Source organism: Emydura macquarii, unplaced genomic scaffold (assembly GCF_026122565.2).
Source record: "Emydura macquarii macquarii isolate MOO-44397 ecotype Brisbane River unplaced genomic scaffold, CSIRO-AGI_Emac_v2 contig_1110, whole genome shotgun sequence".
In the NCBI taxonomy this organism is placed as follows: domain Eukaryota; kingdom Metazoa; phylum Chordata; order Testudines; family Chelidae; genus Emydura; species Emydura macquarii.
The window spans coordinates 169,850-187,419 of NW_027131247.1; the positions used below are offsets into that span (position 1 = coordinate 169,850).

At 44.3% G+C, this 17,570-nt stretch overlaps 1 protein-coding gene across 1 annotated transcript in view; it reads right to left on the reverse strand.

Moving 5' to 3' along the window:
- Positions 1-17,570, reverse strand: part of TCF7L1 (transcription factor 7 like 1) — an 82,905-nt gene that overhangs the window by 63,534 nt on the left and 1,801 nt on the right. The window lies entirely within an intron of this gene.

The following is a 17,570-nucleotide window of genomic DNA, read 5'->3' on the forward strand; positions in this document are numbered from 1 at the left end:
CTCTGGCTCCGCCCACCTTGCATTAATCAAACTCACTGCTTGGATCCATTAGGATCCATTGTCCTAATAGCAAGCAAGAAGAGTGCTTCTCTGCCATGTCCAACAAGGAGTTTGAGACCTTTCCCTGAGCTGTGCAGCCCAGCACAGCTATCCTCCGCTTTAGCACCAGGTGATGAGACAGATGCTGAGATTACACCTGAAAAATCACTCAAACTTCAGCTGGTGCAGGAAGCAGCCGCCCTGTTACCCCCTGGTGCTTCTCACAGGTAACCCTTTGTGTAGCTGGGTTCCATGCAGAGTCATGTTCAGGTGCGATGCATGTGCTGGCTTTGATCTGCAAAGCCCTTGTGGCTCTGACTTCACATAAAAGACTCACCACCTGGCAGCTAAATGCTATGGATGCCCGATCTAGACTGGTTTGCCAGGTAGTGCGTCATAGAATCATAGAAGATGAGGGTTGGCAGGGAGCTCAGGAGGTATCGAGTCCAACCCCCTGCTCAAAGCAGGACCAACCCCAACTAAATCATCCCAGCCAGGGCTTTGTCAAGCCAGGCCTTAAAAACCTCTAAGGATGGAGATTCCACTACGTCCACAGGTAACCCATTCCAGTGCTTCACCACCCTCCTGGTGAAAGTTTGTCCTAATATCCAACCTAGACCTCCCCCACTGCAACTTGAGACCATTGCTCCTTGTTCTGTCATCTACTACCATTGAGAACAGCCTAGCTCCATCCTCCCTGGAACCCCCTTCAGGTAGTTAAAGGCTGCTATCAAATCCCCCCTCATTCTTCTCTTCTGCAGACTAAACAAGCCTAATTCCCTCAGCCTCTCCTCGTAAGTCATGTCCTCCAATCTGTCCACAAGAGGACGTCCCCTAACTTCAATTCACTCCCTCACTTAGCCTGAATTCATCCTGTAAATGTAATGTGAACCCCCATCACCACCACCATCCCTGGTGGAATGCATAACTACGATTTTTCCTAATAGTCGGGAGGGGAGGGAGTTACTGTCCCAGCCCAGGGCCTGCCAGTGAGACCATGGCTGTAGGAAGAGAGGTGTGGACCCCATACCAATCTGCAGCTATGGGGCATCCATCAGCATGCCAACAGTGGCTGCATTGTGCTCCCATCTCATCCCTTAGCTGCATTCCCGCAGAGTGAGCCACAGCTGGCTAACAGAACTGAAGCCTGCCCAAGGGTTTAGCCCTGTTTAACAGAGTGTTATAACAGGTGCCGTTTCCCAGCATATGAGCCCCACCTGTACAAGTCCCTTTACTGAGCAGCCAACGTGACCCCTCCCGGTGGCTACAAGCATAAAGCAAATTGATCTCACAGAGAATAAAGGACTCTAATCTAACCATTAATCATTCTAATCTTCCAATACCAACTCCCTCTGCAGCCATGGCCAAGTGACTTACCAATTCATCCTCCTCCAGTGGCCTGGGGAAACCTCTGCTGGCTCCCTCCTGATGGGACAGGAAGGGCTGATGCATGACCACGCCCCAACAGAAGAAACCTCTTTCATGGAGGAGCCTTTTTGTCCTGCTTCTAGGGGGTGGCCTCTGCACGCAGAGAATTTGGCTCTTACCAAAGCCTGAACATGTTGGTCTACTCCCCTCTCACTGACCCAGTGGCATCTGATTGAGCTGTGATACATGAAAGGACCAACTGTCACAACCTGGCCCAGTCCTCCTTTCTGGACAGACACCAACTGCTGAATCCCACTGCTCCTAAGCCAACCAAGTTGGGCAAAGCCAAGTCACCATTCTTCACCCTGGGTCTCATAAGCACACTCCTAGGTGCAGCCACCCTACCTGGGGATGTGGAGCTCCACTGTCTAGCCACCTTCGCCCCAGTGTCTCCACTTCCCTGGGCCCCCACTTATTTATACACATGCCCTCAGAGTTCTGCTTTTCTGTGGGTGCTCTAAGTGTCTCGATGAACCCCTTCATGGACAGCACGGCAGTCACGCAAGGAATACAGGCTCAGCAAAGGAATGTCTTAACCACAGACACTTTACTACTGAAAACACTAGAGTTTCAGATCTTTGAGAAACAGAGTTTTGAGGCTCTCCTAGTCTGATCTTGTCTCTTCGGTGAGTCTGAGGTCAGGTCAGCAATTCATGCTTAGGCAGAGGCTCTCCTGCTTCCTCTCTCTCCTGTGTGGTATTCTGGCATGTGACAGTGGATGACACCTAAGCTCAGAGGAACACCCCCTTTTTAAAACAGCCTTGGTCCCCTTTTTTCCATGTGTTTCAGCTGGGGGGTTCTGAGCTCCAGCCCCTCAATCCTGCCTGAAGCCTCACAATGGTGAACTTTCTGACTCCAAACTGATTTGCAACCAACCAGTAGTAGTCTGGAGTTGCCAGCTTCCATACAGCAATTGCCACACACTTCTCCCGAGAGGGCAGCTCCCATTTTAGAGTCCTTGCACCATAATGCTGGGGCGAACTCTGCACACAGTTCCAGGAAGGAGGCTTTCTGCATCCAAAAATTCTGCAGCTGAAAACCCATGGAATGACGGGATGGAAAAAACGGCATCATGGGATGTTGAGCCCACACCTGTGATGCACTGTGATCCACTCCACCTTCCCATAACTCCTAACGGCAGAAGGTGGCAAGTTACAGAGTGGCATAGCTACCCACAGTGCACGGCTCTCACTGCCAGTGCTGGAGCACCAACTGTGCACACGCTCCAGCAACAGAAGGAGTGCTGTGCGAACAGCCACAAGCAGTGTAATTATAGTGCTTTTTGATCTTCAGCATATCTTGCATCGACAAAACTCTGTAGTGCAGACAAGGCCTAAGTCGTGATCAAGTCATCTCTTAATCTCTTTGATAAACTAAACAGCGTCAGCTTCTTAGTCTCTGACTGTAAAGTGGGTTTTCCAGACCTCAAATTCTTCTTGTAGCTCTTCTCTGAACCCTCTCTAATTTGATTGACTCTACACCCTCACCAAGCCCGTATACAAAGGTAATACCTACCCTGCACCTACTCAACATTCCAGTCATCTATCTAAAGATTGCATTGGCCCCCTCACACTACTCACATTGGAAGCTCATTTTCAGTTATTTATCTACCAGAACCCCTAACTACATTTCACAGGTCACTCCTTTCCAAAATACGGCTTCCCATCCTACAAGCATGAATTGCATTTCTTATTCCTAGACTTATAATCCTGCATTTGGCTAAATTGTTCAAATGAGCCCTTACTATACCAAGACATTCAGATCATTCTGCAGAACTGATCTCTCTGTTTTCACCGCTCCATCAATGAATGTCATCTGCAAATGTTGCCAGAAATTATTCATATTGTTTTCCAGACCACTGATCAAGACACTGAAGAGCACTGGGCCACGAACAGATGCCTGCTGCATCCCTAGAAACTCCTCCTGAAGTTGATGATTCTCTTTTTTACATTTCCTTTGAGAGATGTATCAAGTAGCCGGTTTTTAATCTATTTAAAATTGCCTACATTGATTTTGAATAATGCTGGGAAGAGGGGGTGGTTATTAGAATGTCATGTGGGATCAAGTCAAACACCTTACAGAAGATTATGTTAACAGGTATTTTTATCAACCAAACGTGAAATCCCATAAAATGATATCAAGTTCGACAAGGCCTGTTTTCCCAAAAAAAAAACCCATACAGACTTTCATGACTGTATTCCTTATCAGCCTATCCATGATTTTGCCTGCTACAGTTAACTGGGTCTCTCCCATTTGCCTTTTTCAACACACAATCTGGCACAAAATTAAGGTTTTTTCCCCCATTCCTCTAGAACTTTCCCGGTATTCCAAATTAATGGCATTGTGCGATTTTACATTTGCCCACTGGTAATTCTGCAGATGACACACAAGAAGGAATGCAGAGGCAAATATTCGGGGATAAACTATAACAGGATCTACCAGTAATAGCCCATGTCTGCGCATGATGGAAATTCCTTGGGGCAGGGACCAGGCTTTCTCTAAGCCTGCCCAGTGCCAGCAAATTTGTGGTACTGGTACTCACATTTATTGTAAGAAGTCATCTGGAGTTTTACACCTATAGCATTTCCTACTGGGGGCTGAGCGACACGAGACACTCCACTCTCACGGTCTGCAAAGAATGCTGCACTTAAGGTGATGTGAAAAGTGACTGGGGGACTCCACCCCGTCCCTCATCACCTTGGTCCTTCTCCAGAAGAGAGGAAATCATGACGCCATCTCAGAACACTTGTGTGCAGCAGGGGCTGGGCAACCCCAGTACTAGGGGCCTTCATCTGCCATATCATACCTGGACACACTCCACCCAAAAGCAAGAGGCAGAAAACAAGAGAATGCCTCAGCCATCTCCAGGGAAGAGAGAACCCTCTCCCGCTCTGTTTAGGTTTAGACCTCAGGCACAATACTCTTCCCATGCAGGCTGAGCAATATGCTATACACCCCATGCTGGTGCAGTCCAGGAACCACTGTTGTGGACACAGCATCCAATCACTTTTCCTGCATCTGAGGATTTCAGGAGAGCAGGACTTTCAAGTGTAACCAGGGGCTACCCAAGACTGTTCCTGCAGAGTCCAAGGTTACGGCTACACTGACAGCGGCAAACTCACCCCGTCAGATCCATTTCTCTGGATCGACTGAACGGTCAGCGCAGACCCGCTCAGTCGATCCAGAAATCGACGTACTAAGACCAGCTACAAAAGTAACGTAGCGTTGCGTCGATGGGAACAGCGCAGCGCCATGCAGACGGAGCGCAGAAGAGAAACTCAGCAGTCGACGGGAGTTGTGCAACTTTTCTGCGTACTTTGCGTAACTCCCGTCGACTGCCGCCGAATCTCACAGGTAACACTAGACAGGGCCCAAGTCTGAACACGCGCATCCATTCCTGCACTTCCAAGGACTGGAGAACTTTTCTGGAAGGCTGCCATTTCCCTGGGCATAGGGGTCTGGAACTCAAAATTACTCCTTTTCAACCTCATGGCTCAAGACTCCTCTACACAGACTGACCTCAGTAATTGCTTCACACCCAGTTCCTGGAGTAAGAAGAGTCTCTGCTGCATTGCACTGGCGAAACAAGAAAATGCTGCATCCTCTTTGAATGCTTCTAGCCCTTTGATAGTTGTTGCTTCGAGTGGGCTGCTCTGCGACTCTCTTGCCAAAATAGAGGGAGAGTCTTGCCTAAAACATCTTGATTGGCAGAAGCAAGCATTCCAATCTAATAACTACTAAATAGACACCTTGTAATTGGTCCTCGCTAAATTCCACAGCGTGCTTAGAGAAGCCTGGCAACATAATGAAAAAGCAGCTTACGCTGAAAGCTAAACAAACAGTATATTCAGCCTCAATCTGGGCAGGGCATTTTCGGAGTAAGGAGAAGTGTCCACTGTTTAAGAAAGTAAACGGACCTTAAAACAATTACAAGTGGCCCATTAGCACAGTTTCCCTTGTCACTGCAGCCTCTCAAGATGTCTAAAAAGTGCCCCAGGGATAAATGGCTGGCTGCTAAACCCCAGGTTGCAGAAAGCAGAGTTCTGGTTAATCCATTTAACACTCCCAATGCTTCAGAGTCCGGTTGCTGCCTTCTTTGGACGAGTTTTACAGAGCAGACTTCACATTTGCTAACAACTGCATGGAAGTTGGGGGGTCAGTGAAGATGGTCCAGTGGAGGAAGGGGTGTTAAACTCCTGTTTTGTGATCTCCAATCCCACCCACCCCCGCTCCCACTATGACTGCATGGGGAGAAAGCCCCTCTTGCCCATTCCCAGACAGCCCGACTTCTCTGGCAAGAAAAATGGAGCGGCTTTCTCAGTGGAGTCCGATCTCACAGGGAGGGGACGCAAACTGCAATACAGCTCCTCTTCTTCCAAAAAGGCACCAAAAGAATTAGGCCAGATTTTTCCTCTCCCAGCAAGAAAACATCATGGTTCAATCATGCTGGAAAAATCCACTTCCCGGCTCACCCGCAGCGAGCAGGAATCCTTCCCAGGCAGTGCCAGCAGTTTCTGCAGAATCTCAGCTTACTTTTTTTTTTTTTAAGTTCCATTTCCAGCCCTCCTGGTTGTGAAGAAAACCTCCCAGACATGGCTGGAGCAGAGCATGTAGGCAATGCAGAAATGGCCAGCTAGTCTGCAGAGACAGCCCCAGCACCACCACCCCTGGCGGGGCAGTAACTGATGCTATTAAGGAATGGGTGGGTGGAGATTTACTGAGTTGCCAATGCCGTGAGGGCAGCCCTGAGCAGACTGGGGGCCCAGATGCCATGGTAATAGCGTGCCCTCGAGGGCAGACTGACACCCTTTTGCGCTGGAACACATTGTGCAGGGACCCCAATTACCCCAGCAGTGGGACCATGGAAGCAGCTGGAGGGACCAGCCAACCCAGCAGAGGGCTTAGGGGGAAAAGAGAGGCAGCACAGATTGATTTACAGGGGAGGCGAGAAAGTCTGCTGCCCAGCATTGATTTATTGTGGGGGCGATGGCATTAGTTGGTTTATTTGAGGGCTGGGGGAAGAGGAGGCAGCCCAGCATTCACTTGTTTGTTGGGAGGGTATCACTGATTTATGAGGAGGAATGAAAGAAGGCAACCTCTCTCCCACCCACCCTTGCACACAGTGGAGAGTTTCCACCACTGGACACACGCTCAGAGAGGAGCTGAGCAGACAGCCAATACATGTGCACTGTCCAGAGTCTGGGGGAGGCCAGAGGTGGATTGTTTTGGGGGGTGGGGAACACACATGGGTTAAGAAGGGGAGGCTGACAATGGATCACAAAGGGTTGGGGGGGGGGGCCTGAGACGTGAATAAATGGAGGTGGCGAGAAGCTGTTAATTTCATCAGGCTATTGGGGTTTCACTTAGCTAGTGCATTTCTATGGGAATTTTTCAAGGCTCTATCAATATTAAAAAGTTACACAAGTAGCAACTTCATTTGCTCGTGAAAGGTAAGGTTGCTCACCTTAGTCCTAGCAGTGACCAGCTGAATTCTGGGACAGGTTGTCTGCCTACAGAAACCACCCATGTAATCTTCCTAGCAATTACTGACCAGTATAAGCGTCTGTTCCTCAGAGACCCCCATCCGCAGAGACTGTTCCCGACCTAAATTCATCATGAGGGCCTGAGAAGTGCTAGCACAGCACACCAAACCTCCAGCAGTTACTCTGCGGCCCACGAGCGGGCTGGGAAATAGGATGGCAAACTTGGGTTCTGTTCTTGGCTCAGTCACAGAATCCCTTGGGGCAAATTACTTGGTCTCTCTGTGCCTGAGTTCCAATCTATACCATGGAGGTGGAACGTCCCCACTGCAGGGGGATGTTTGAGAGGACAAGATCCATTATGCTTGCGATGTTCACAGATACTACAGTGATGACAGCCACAGAAGTATGTAGACAGAATAGTCCATCAGCCCACTGCTACCTTCCAGTCATGCTTTTGTTACACTGCAGGAATGCGCTCATCCAGAAAGCAGCAGCATACCCACACAATAGCACTGGCTGCTTTACAGAGTCACTGGTTTAAGACCAGTTTCTTTCTTCACCTCCAGCCCGATGATGTCAATCATTCCTTGTCTATACACAGGCATCCGTGCACTCAAATCACATTCTGACAGTCTTTAGTAACATTGAAAAAAAGCCAGCCCAGAGTCCAGTCACTCCTCATAAACCATCACAGGAGTGTTGTGCATTTATTAGGTACAGAAACAGCTGCATCTCATCCCATCGAGCCCCGTTCCACTGCTGTGCTGAAGTCAGAATGTATCTCATGATTCATGGGTGGAAGCAGCTACAGCAAATATGAGAACATAACAAAAGAGCAATCCAAAATATAAAACAGGTTTTCAAACAAAAGGAAAAAAAAAAGAAGATACCTCTGGAGACAAGGGAGGCAGGTTGAGGCCTTGTCAACATCCATACGACTTTCAAAGAGCTGACTACATTACAAAAGAGTTGAAGTAAGCAAACCCAGCTCCCCCAAACATACCAGGGAACAAAACCGGGATCTGTCAGTCCCTCAGCTAGGATCAACGAGGCAGAATTGCTTGTGGCAATCTTTGTAACTTTTGTGAAGGAACCTATCCTTGGAATGAACTTTTTCCTATCTTTTCTTTTTCATTACTATTCATTCCAAGTCTGCCTCAGAGCAAAGTTCAAATCCTCTCTGTACAATGTCTTCTGGGAATTCCCTGCCATATTTTAAGAGTAACAATTACACTTCCCCAAATAGCAGGAGAAACAAATAGTATCAGGATGGAAAAGGCACCACACTCAGGACTACAACTGAGCAAATAATTGATTTGGCAGTTTGGCTACTGACCTGAAAAATCCAGATTCAGTTTGTTTCAAACCAAGGCTGCATTTTTTCAATTTTTCTCCTCAAAAACACAAAACTGAGAAGTGTTTGTTTGGGTTAATGTGAAACCATGTTTCCAAAATGAAATGTTTTGATCTTTTGGCAGAACCCCCACCACCACTAAAATTCCACCCTTCCTCAGTTTTTATTTGGTTGAAGCTATTCGCCAAATTCAACCTGAATTCACAATTTCACACAGTTCTACTCAGGACTCCCTTTCGAGCTTCTCTCCTGTTCCAGGGAGCCTGATTCTTGCACTAGCTACAAAAAAACAAAAACAAACAAAAAAAGCATCTAGTCTACGAAAATGTTAAGGTTGCCAAGTCAAGCACTCTTGAGCTAGGAAATGCGAGGATTACGGTTGCCTGTCCAACATTAATTCAGCTCCCTTGTGCACATGCGTCATGATACAGTCTTTAATTGCATGATCATGTGCTATTTTTTCCACAAAACTCCTGCCTCACTGATGCTGAATGGGTAGTTACTCAATATTCTTTATATCCACGTCATTAAACACGTGGGCCGTAGGCCGCGTTTACTGCACACCCTCCAAAACCTGCACTGCATACAGACGTCATTTCCTCAGAGGCTTTGCCATGGCACTCACTGCCATATCTCAGTGCTTCACAAACAATCAGTCTACCTGCACAACACGGGTGTGACAATATGTGGTATTATCCCCCATTTCAGAGATGGGGAACCTTAGGCCTAGAGAGAGTAAGGCCAAACTTAACAGAAGTTCCTGTTTATTTTCAGTGCCCAATGTGAGATGCCGGGTTTTTTTAATTTACTCAGAATTTTTATAGCATTTTACATGTTCAAAGCACAGCTCCCAGTGACTTCAAATGCAGTTCTGAGTATTCAGAATCTGTGCACCTCAGACCCAAGGGTCTCAAGCTGAGCACTCAGAAAACAAGGAATACAAAAGTGACCACACCAGGGGGAGCGCTGAGAGCACAAGATGGGCCAAAATGTTCTCCTTGCTCTCAGCACCAGTTCTTGGCCCCCAGCAGTCAGGAGAAGCAACTGTAGGGAACGTCCTGCTCAGCCCTGCTGCCCTAGGATCGAGCATGCTCAGTGCACAGGGAACGTTCTGAAAATGTAGCTTCCAAAAGCAGGGAACTCATACAGATTGAGGGAATTTCACAGGGATAGTATGGTGCTTTTGTGACCCAGGACAAACCCTCTGTCAAAATTCAAGCCCCCACCCCAAAGCACAGAGACACCAGAGCTTCTCAATGAAACAGTTGTAAGACATTTTTTAACATTCCCAACACAACATATTTTCCCTAACGTCATTCTCAGAGGCACCTGAACCATTTTCACTGAAATTAAGGAAAAAAATCAGCCTGAGGCATGGAAAATTTCAGCCTGAATAATTAATATTTGGCTTTTAATGATAAACAGGCTTCATAATTAATAAACACACTTTTACAATGGAAAGCATGAGGCAAGCATTTCCCCATCTCCATCTATAACACAAGGGGAAGCCACCTCCCAGCACATGAGCTGTTGAGTTTGAGCAAAACCTGGTGTAAAGCATTACAATGAAAAGGAACGATTCTTTAACCATCAGTAGCTCTCATAAGGGTGACAATAACCTTGCTCAGCAATTACAATACACACTGTAGGGTGAGTAAAACTCAATGACTTTTTTATTTAAATCTGATTTTTTTAATGTTATTTAAATTATAAGATGACTATCTTTTTAAAAACAAAGTTGCTAAAACTTACATCTGAATTTAAAACAAAACATGTTTAGGACTAAAAACTGATTATAATCTCTTAAAACATTTAAATAAAAAATAAAACATGCTGAATCCATAAGCCTCTATCAAAAACTGAGTTACAGGCTGATTTTCTAGATAAATCATCATCTTAACTTTTGAGGTCAAGCTTCACAAACCTGTCACAACAGTCATGCACTGTATTAAGGGATTGTTTTGGTTAATAAAAATGAATTTTATATCCTGTTTTGCGTGTTTAATTAAATTCCAATTACCATCCTAATGCAGCTTGACACAAATCATGAGCAAAAAGTTAATTATCTAGTAAATAAGCAATACATCACTCACCATTTTCTAACATACTAACAACGTATAATTTATAGGACTGGAAATATTAAGCTCTATAAGTGCTTAAATAAATTTATACAGTTATAGTGTACCCTCCTAGGTAGCAAAAAGAGGTACCAAATCTAGTGTAAAGGCTCCACTGGTTGCCAATCAATGTGGTTTAATGATTATACCAACCAAAGAGAATGCACCTTTCTTTAGAAACTAACTGAAGTACAAATGGTAAAGATTATTACAAGTGACAATTTAAATCTAAATTTAAAGCTCTCCACTTGGTGATTTAAATCAATCCACCCTGCCACACTGAAAGAGATATTTCGCTTTGGAAGTAAGCAGCTACTTGCTCCAGCCGGGCTTCTTCTTTTCAGTACAGTTTCTGCAGCGAGAGTAAGCAGAAAACCTCAAACGTGTCCTCTGCAAGGGGCTAGACATTTATGCCTGTTCTATACAGGACGTTTCTGGGAACTCTCCCACTAATCCACTATCACCTGTGCTGCTGCACTGGTGGAATCATCAGAAAAACCAAGACTCAGGCATTCACCGGTGTTTTTACTAGCACTGCCAACTAGTTGGGAAGTTGCACAGGTGACAGTTCTTTTCGCAATAGCATCTTGAGTGACTATATAAAAATTGCTGCCTAAAAAGAAAATCCACAGTCAGAGTTACGCTGCACTGGCTCTCATGGCATTTACTTAGGAAACTAGGCCTGTATTGGTAGCATAATGCATGGTAACAATACGACAATTTCATCTGCTATTGTGTCCTTCGTACAAACTGTGCCCAAAATGTCTTAGGGAGGTGAATACAGTTAGAAATCAATACTAGAAGCAGCACCATCATACTTATGACCCACACTGCACATGAAATATCTTCCAGTAATATTTGCAAGACAGTCCTGACGGAGATGCTGAACTCTCTCAACTCCTGATCAAGAATCACATACTATATATAGCATGCAAGGCGAAGGTTTGGACACCACTGGAAATGTAGAGGAGATATGTGATTAGCAACAAGGGGGAAGGTTCTAATGAATAAGTACACAACAGACATTAATCCAGGGTCAGAGTGAAAAGTGATAGATGGAACCTTAACTCCAGTTTCCTGGAGTTAAATAGAATGGAATGCAGACCCCAGCTTTTCATTTTCTTATATTTTTACATCATTTTAATGGGCTCTATTTACCAGTAACAGGCTCCTTTTTGTCCAGAAACAGATTTGCCCTTTTTGATGTTTCTAAGATTTAAAAAAAAATAGAAAAAAAGAAAAACTTTCAGGCTTTTTACATAATAAAGCAGCAAAACAAGGCGGCAGGGGACAACCCCCATTTTTTCCCTTTGCATCTCCATGCTTAGAATGGAACGGCGAGATTGTCTTAAATGGGGGTTAATTGAGGGGGGCAGAATCCAAGGGAACTAAAAGTAACAGGTGGGGAAGTCTGCATTCCAAATGCAGTTGCAATCATCAGCTGTTCTGTTTGGTACAAAATGCACTACAAGACCTGAAAAAGGCATCCAACCCCAAGTACCACAGAAAGTAGAGACATAAGAGAGCTGACTAAGTCAAGCAATCTACCTCCCAAGACCCTACAGAACTCTTACCTACAGTATTACTAATCACATTAATTACAGTAGGGCCCAAGGGCCAATCAGAAATGGGGCCCCATTGTTGAAGAATTTAGTTAGTCTAGTTTTAAATGTGAAAAGTGACGGGTCTTCCACCCTCTCCCTGGGGAGATGACTCTGCAATGCAGAACATCTTATTAAACAGGAAAGTCATCCAGACATTTGTTATGTTCACAGCATACGCACAGAGAAGTTAGATACAAACATCTAATACTATTTCTGCAAGGCTGCAGTGTAACACGTCTTCGGTGGAATCCAGACCCTTAATATATGAGAACCAAAACCAGAGCCAGAGAAAGCAGGCTGCTCCCTAAGGCAGAAGGGCACAATTCACCCCCAGCTCTAGACTGGCTCTCTGCAGACTGACTGCACAAAACCCAGATTGCATGCTTGCCTGCAGAGCCCCTTAGCCTGCAAGCAGGACCAACAAATCCCTTACACTTAACAGGCTTGTCATTTTAACAGTTTTCAATGCACCACAATATTCACCTTCAGTATTCCTTTACTTAATTTCATACCAGTAGTTTCAGTTGTGCTCTCCATGTTTCACCCTAAATAATTGCTCCCTATCTTCAGCAAGTTGGCGAGGTAATAATCATAGGCTCTTACACTCCTTCTTAATTATCTCACAGCCAACCTATACATATCTGGCTCTTTACATCTCTCCACGATACTCTTCCAACACCTAGATACCATCACAACAGGCATCGTATAGAAATACAAGACAAACAGACCATTTTGGTTGCTCTTCTCTGAACCCCATCCAGTTTGTCAATATCTTCCTCCTAGCCTGGTGCCTCAACAACGGATGCCACTCAAACACTGGAGCTGCTGGTTCTCCATCTAGTTACGATGTCTCTGCAGCTGCAGCCCAAAATTGCATTGCCGATATTTAGAGCTCTGAAAACTCATTTTTAATTTGCTGCCCATCATCACTGAGAATCTTTTCCTAGCATCTTCCTAGCATCATTGAGTATCTGTTTCCACACTCATCCCACAGCTCGGAAAGATTAGTTATATATTTCCAAGATGGATCTCAACTTGTCCCCACGAGGGTCCATTCAAAACACAGCTGCTAAAACCTTACGTGGCTCTGATCACATCTCCTCTTCCAGTTCCATCCACTGACTCCCTCTTCTCCACTGCATCCAATATAAGCTTCTTGTACTTATCTTTAAGACCCATCTCAGTGTAGCCCTGCCCTACGTTTCCACTCTGTTACCTTACTGCTTTGTCAACTCTCACTCCACCAGTAATAGTTAACCTATCACTCATGAGCCTATTTCTCCCACAGTCACCCTCAAACTCCCCTCCTTGTGCTGCCCTTATGCCCAGAGCATACTCTCTCTCTCAAAAAAAAAAAAAATCCATAAAGCCCCACCCTCGTTCAAGTCTCATTTTAAGACTCATTTCTACTGTGATGCCTACAAGACACCGACAGCTGATAATGGCCAGTTGAGACTAGGGCTATCCCTTTGTCTCAATTAATAAAACCCTCTCCAGGCCAAAACATGATACTGTTCCTATTACCCTCTCCTCCATCTCCTTCCTCTCTTCCATTTGCTCAGTTCATCTACTGAATCTTGTATTAAACGAAGCTTTTCAGGATAAGGACAGTAACTATCTGTACAGTGCCTAGCACACTGGTTAGGGTCTTTAGGACCAGGCAGTACTAGAACAGTTCCTGGATTTTATGGCCAGAAGTCACCATTAAGAGCATCTAGTCTGACCTCCTACATAACAATGGACATCAAATTTCACCAAGTGGTTCCTGCACCAACCCCACAAATTCTGGTTGAGCTGCAGCGTATTTTTTTTTAGAAAGACACCCAAACTTGATTTAAAGACATCACATGACAAACAATCCACTACAACACTAGGAAAGCTGGTCCAAAGTTATGTTAGCATCACCACTAAAAACATGCACCTTCCCTCCAGTTTGAATTTGACTACCTTCTATCTCCTGCCGTTGGATCTTTTTGTGCTTTTGCCTGCTAGAATAACAAGTCCTCCACTGTCACCTATCCTCTCCTTGGGTGGGAACTTATAGATTGCAATCAGATCACTTCTTAATCTTCTCTCTGATAAATAGATTGAACTTCTTAAGTCTCTCCATGTGAGGCAAGTTGTCTAGTCCTTAGATTCTCTTGTAGCTCTTCCCTGAACACTCTCCAAATTTTCAGCACCCTCTTTGAAGTGTGGTTACCAGAACTGGACACAACATTGCAGTAATGGTCTCATTTCTGGTGTATACGTAGGGACAACGATCTCATTGTTCCCTTCATTATGCATCCCAGATAGCATTAGCCCTCTTACCTACAGCATATCACAGTGGGAGATCAAGTTCATTTGGTGGTTCACCATCACCCCAAGTCCATTTCAAAACCACTGCTCTCTTAAGATGCAGTTCCCATTGTGTAACATGATCTACATTCTTTGTCCCTAGATGTATGATTGTGCATTTGGCTGAATTAAAAGGCAATTTGATTTTGTCAAGCGTCTCAAAAAACCCAGATCACCCTGTATCAGTGATCTGCCCTCACCATCATTTACTACCCCACCAATATTTGTGGTATCTGCAAACTTTATATGAAATTACTTGATATTTTCTTCTAGATATTTGAGAAAAATATCCTCAACCCAATCGTATACAAGTCCCCATTCAATGATTATTCTCCATTAACAAATGTGTCTTGAGATCCATTAGCTTGTTTTTAAACACATGTGCTGCATTGTTTTGTTTTTTAGTCAAAATGTTGTGCGGTACTAAATAAAACGCCTTAAAGAAGTCCAAGCATATTACATCAACACAGTTACGTTTATCAATTACTTGCAGTCCCACTAAAAATATCAAGTTAGTTGAAGGCCATCTCTTTTCCCAGAAGCCCTATTTACTGGCCTTAGTTATATGACCATCGCTTAGTTCTTTTTTGATTGAGTCACATATCGCTGTTCCATTATTTTGTCTGAGATCAATGTCAGGCTAACAGGCCTATAACTACCCAGGTCATCCCATTTACCCTTTTAAAATATTGACACATTAGCTTGCATCCAGTGCTTTCAAATTTCCCCAGTATTCCAAGATTTATTAAATAAAAATATTAATTATTTTCTGCCTACATTTCTCATCTTACTCTGTTCCTTATTATTTCCTTAGTCCTCGCTGGTATTTGCAATTCCTCATCAGGTATCATCTGTGAAATTTATTAATACAAATAATGGTGACAAACTGCAACTATAACCTTTACCCATCACACAACTGGCAGCCACACAGGCATATTTGTATAATCATGCCCTCCAGGCAAGTACAGTCTAGCTGTTAAGATCTAAACAAAAGGCCACAAGTTCTAATTCCTAATTATCAGTAACTGTATTATTAAAATACAGTTATGTCATCCGGCTGAATGCAGTATTGACCCATGTTAATGAACAAACTACCAAATGACTAGGAATAGTTCAAACATCATTTAACACTGAATGACTGGTCAAGCCAGCTGGTTTTAGAGAACATATTTTAGAGATAGGTGTAAACAAGTTAGCATAAATTTAAGTCACAATTTAAAGGAAGTTTATCTTCTTCTATATTCTCTTTGTAGGAATGCATGTAAAATCCTCCTATCAATAATTTAGCAAAGGCAAGTGTGAATAATGGATTCATTAAAACATGGCCAAACAGTGGAGGTCACTAAAAGGATTTTATTTCAAAGCAATAAAACATACAAGAATTGAGAAGTGCTAACTAACCCTATTATTTGTACACGTCCTCCTGCCAGTTGCTTTCAGGCATACATGGAAACAAGCCATCCATGCCCCAGGTATAGCAGCCTGTTTTTATGCCACCAGTGAATAGAGCAGCTTACAATGGCTAAAAAGCACGATGACAGCAGAATTAACCAGTTCTGCTGGGAAAGTTTCTCAGGCTTCCCTTAATCATTATTAAGAGCCAATCAGGCATCGCATTTATCTTGGTCAGGCCTTTCACCTGAAAAGACTAAAGTTCCCGAATTAAATCAGAAGCCCAGAGGAGGGCCCCGATCATTGATAAGGTGTGCATCTCACCAAGGAAAGGATAATAATAGGTTCCTGTTTGGGGATAAGCATGCAGGCAGGGAACCTCTAATGGCCACCAGAACACAATGAGCTCCTGAGGGCTCTGGCATCTGCAGAGCTGGGATTTGGGGATGGGGCATTCGTTTGTGTTCTGTGGAATGCAATTTGCTCTCCTTTGCACTCTGTCTAACGCTTGGTCAATTTGCTTAATCACTTCTTTAAACGCTGATGGAGAGACAGACAATGTCAGCCCATTAACAGCTTTAAAAAGTCTAAGAGATCCCTTTAAATGAGAAAAGCAGCGCAAACAGGAGAAAACCATGGTCAGGTTTCTCAGGTTTACACATGTAACAGGGCTCCCCACCGGATTCTTTATTAGTTTTCCATCCAGAATTTACATTCAAGTTTTAAACGGCAGGAGTTAGAAATCAAAAGCATACATGTTTCTTTTGTATAGAACTTAAATTATTGCAGAATCCACTGCTCCACCCCACCAGATAAGAGCTGTATGTCTTGCTCTGAAACTAGTTAAGTAAAACAAATATACCACCAAGTGAGAATCTTGGATATTCCCTTCAAACACACATTAAATAGCCACTGTCAAGTCAAATCTCTCCCTTATTTTTTGTGCCTGTGGGGTACAAAAAGTAAGTTTTTACAAAACTTCAGATTCCACAGAAACGATTCCATGAAATAACACACACACAATGGCTCTGACCCTGCAATTTGTCACACACAGGCAGACTGCTGGGTCCACATGGGCCGCCCCTATTAAATACAATGGGGGTCTGCACAGACACAGAATTCCATATGAGCAACAAATTGTAGCATCATCGGAGTCTTTAATTTTAAAGCAAACAAACATTCCCGAGCAATATTTGCAATCCAAGCATCAGAGCATTGTACTAACGCATGATAATTTGTATTACAATAGTCCCCAAGGGCCCAAGATGGACTAGGACGTCTTTACACTGAGCATGATGCAAAGGCCCCAATCCTGCAATCAGATCTGCACAGGATTCTCTGTGCCATCTCACTGAAGTCAGCAGGTCTCACTGCATAGGCATAAAGGTCTGCCCTTGCCCATCCGATTGCAGGACTGGGGCCCTGGAGTGAGGGAAAAAACGGGCCTCACTCCCAAAGAAACTGTAAGCAAAATTAACTAGAAACTGCCCATTAGTAAGTGAAAGAGTGTATATTTTCACCTTCCGAGTTGAGAGAAATGTGAAAAACCAACAGCATCAAAGAAGGAAAATTAGATTTGATATTCCAGAGTTCTGTTTTCATGATCTAAGGTGATGTTAGTCAAATACGATAAGGTGTGCGTGTGCTTGAAATGTAAGATCATTAACCTGATAACGTATAACTTCCCAAAGAGCAATAAGGACAAGTTTAGGCCCCAATTTTACACACAGATCCCCATGGATTGACCCATACCCCCCACACGGGGCCACACTGACTTAAGGCAGGCTCTACGTGGGTGTCACAGTCCGCCTGCATC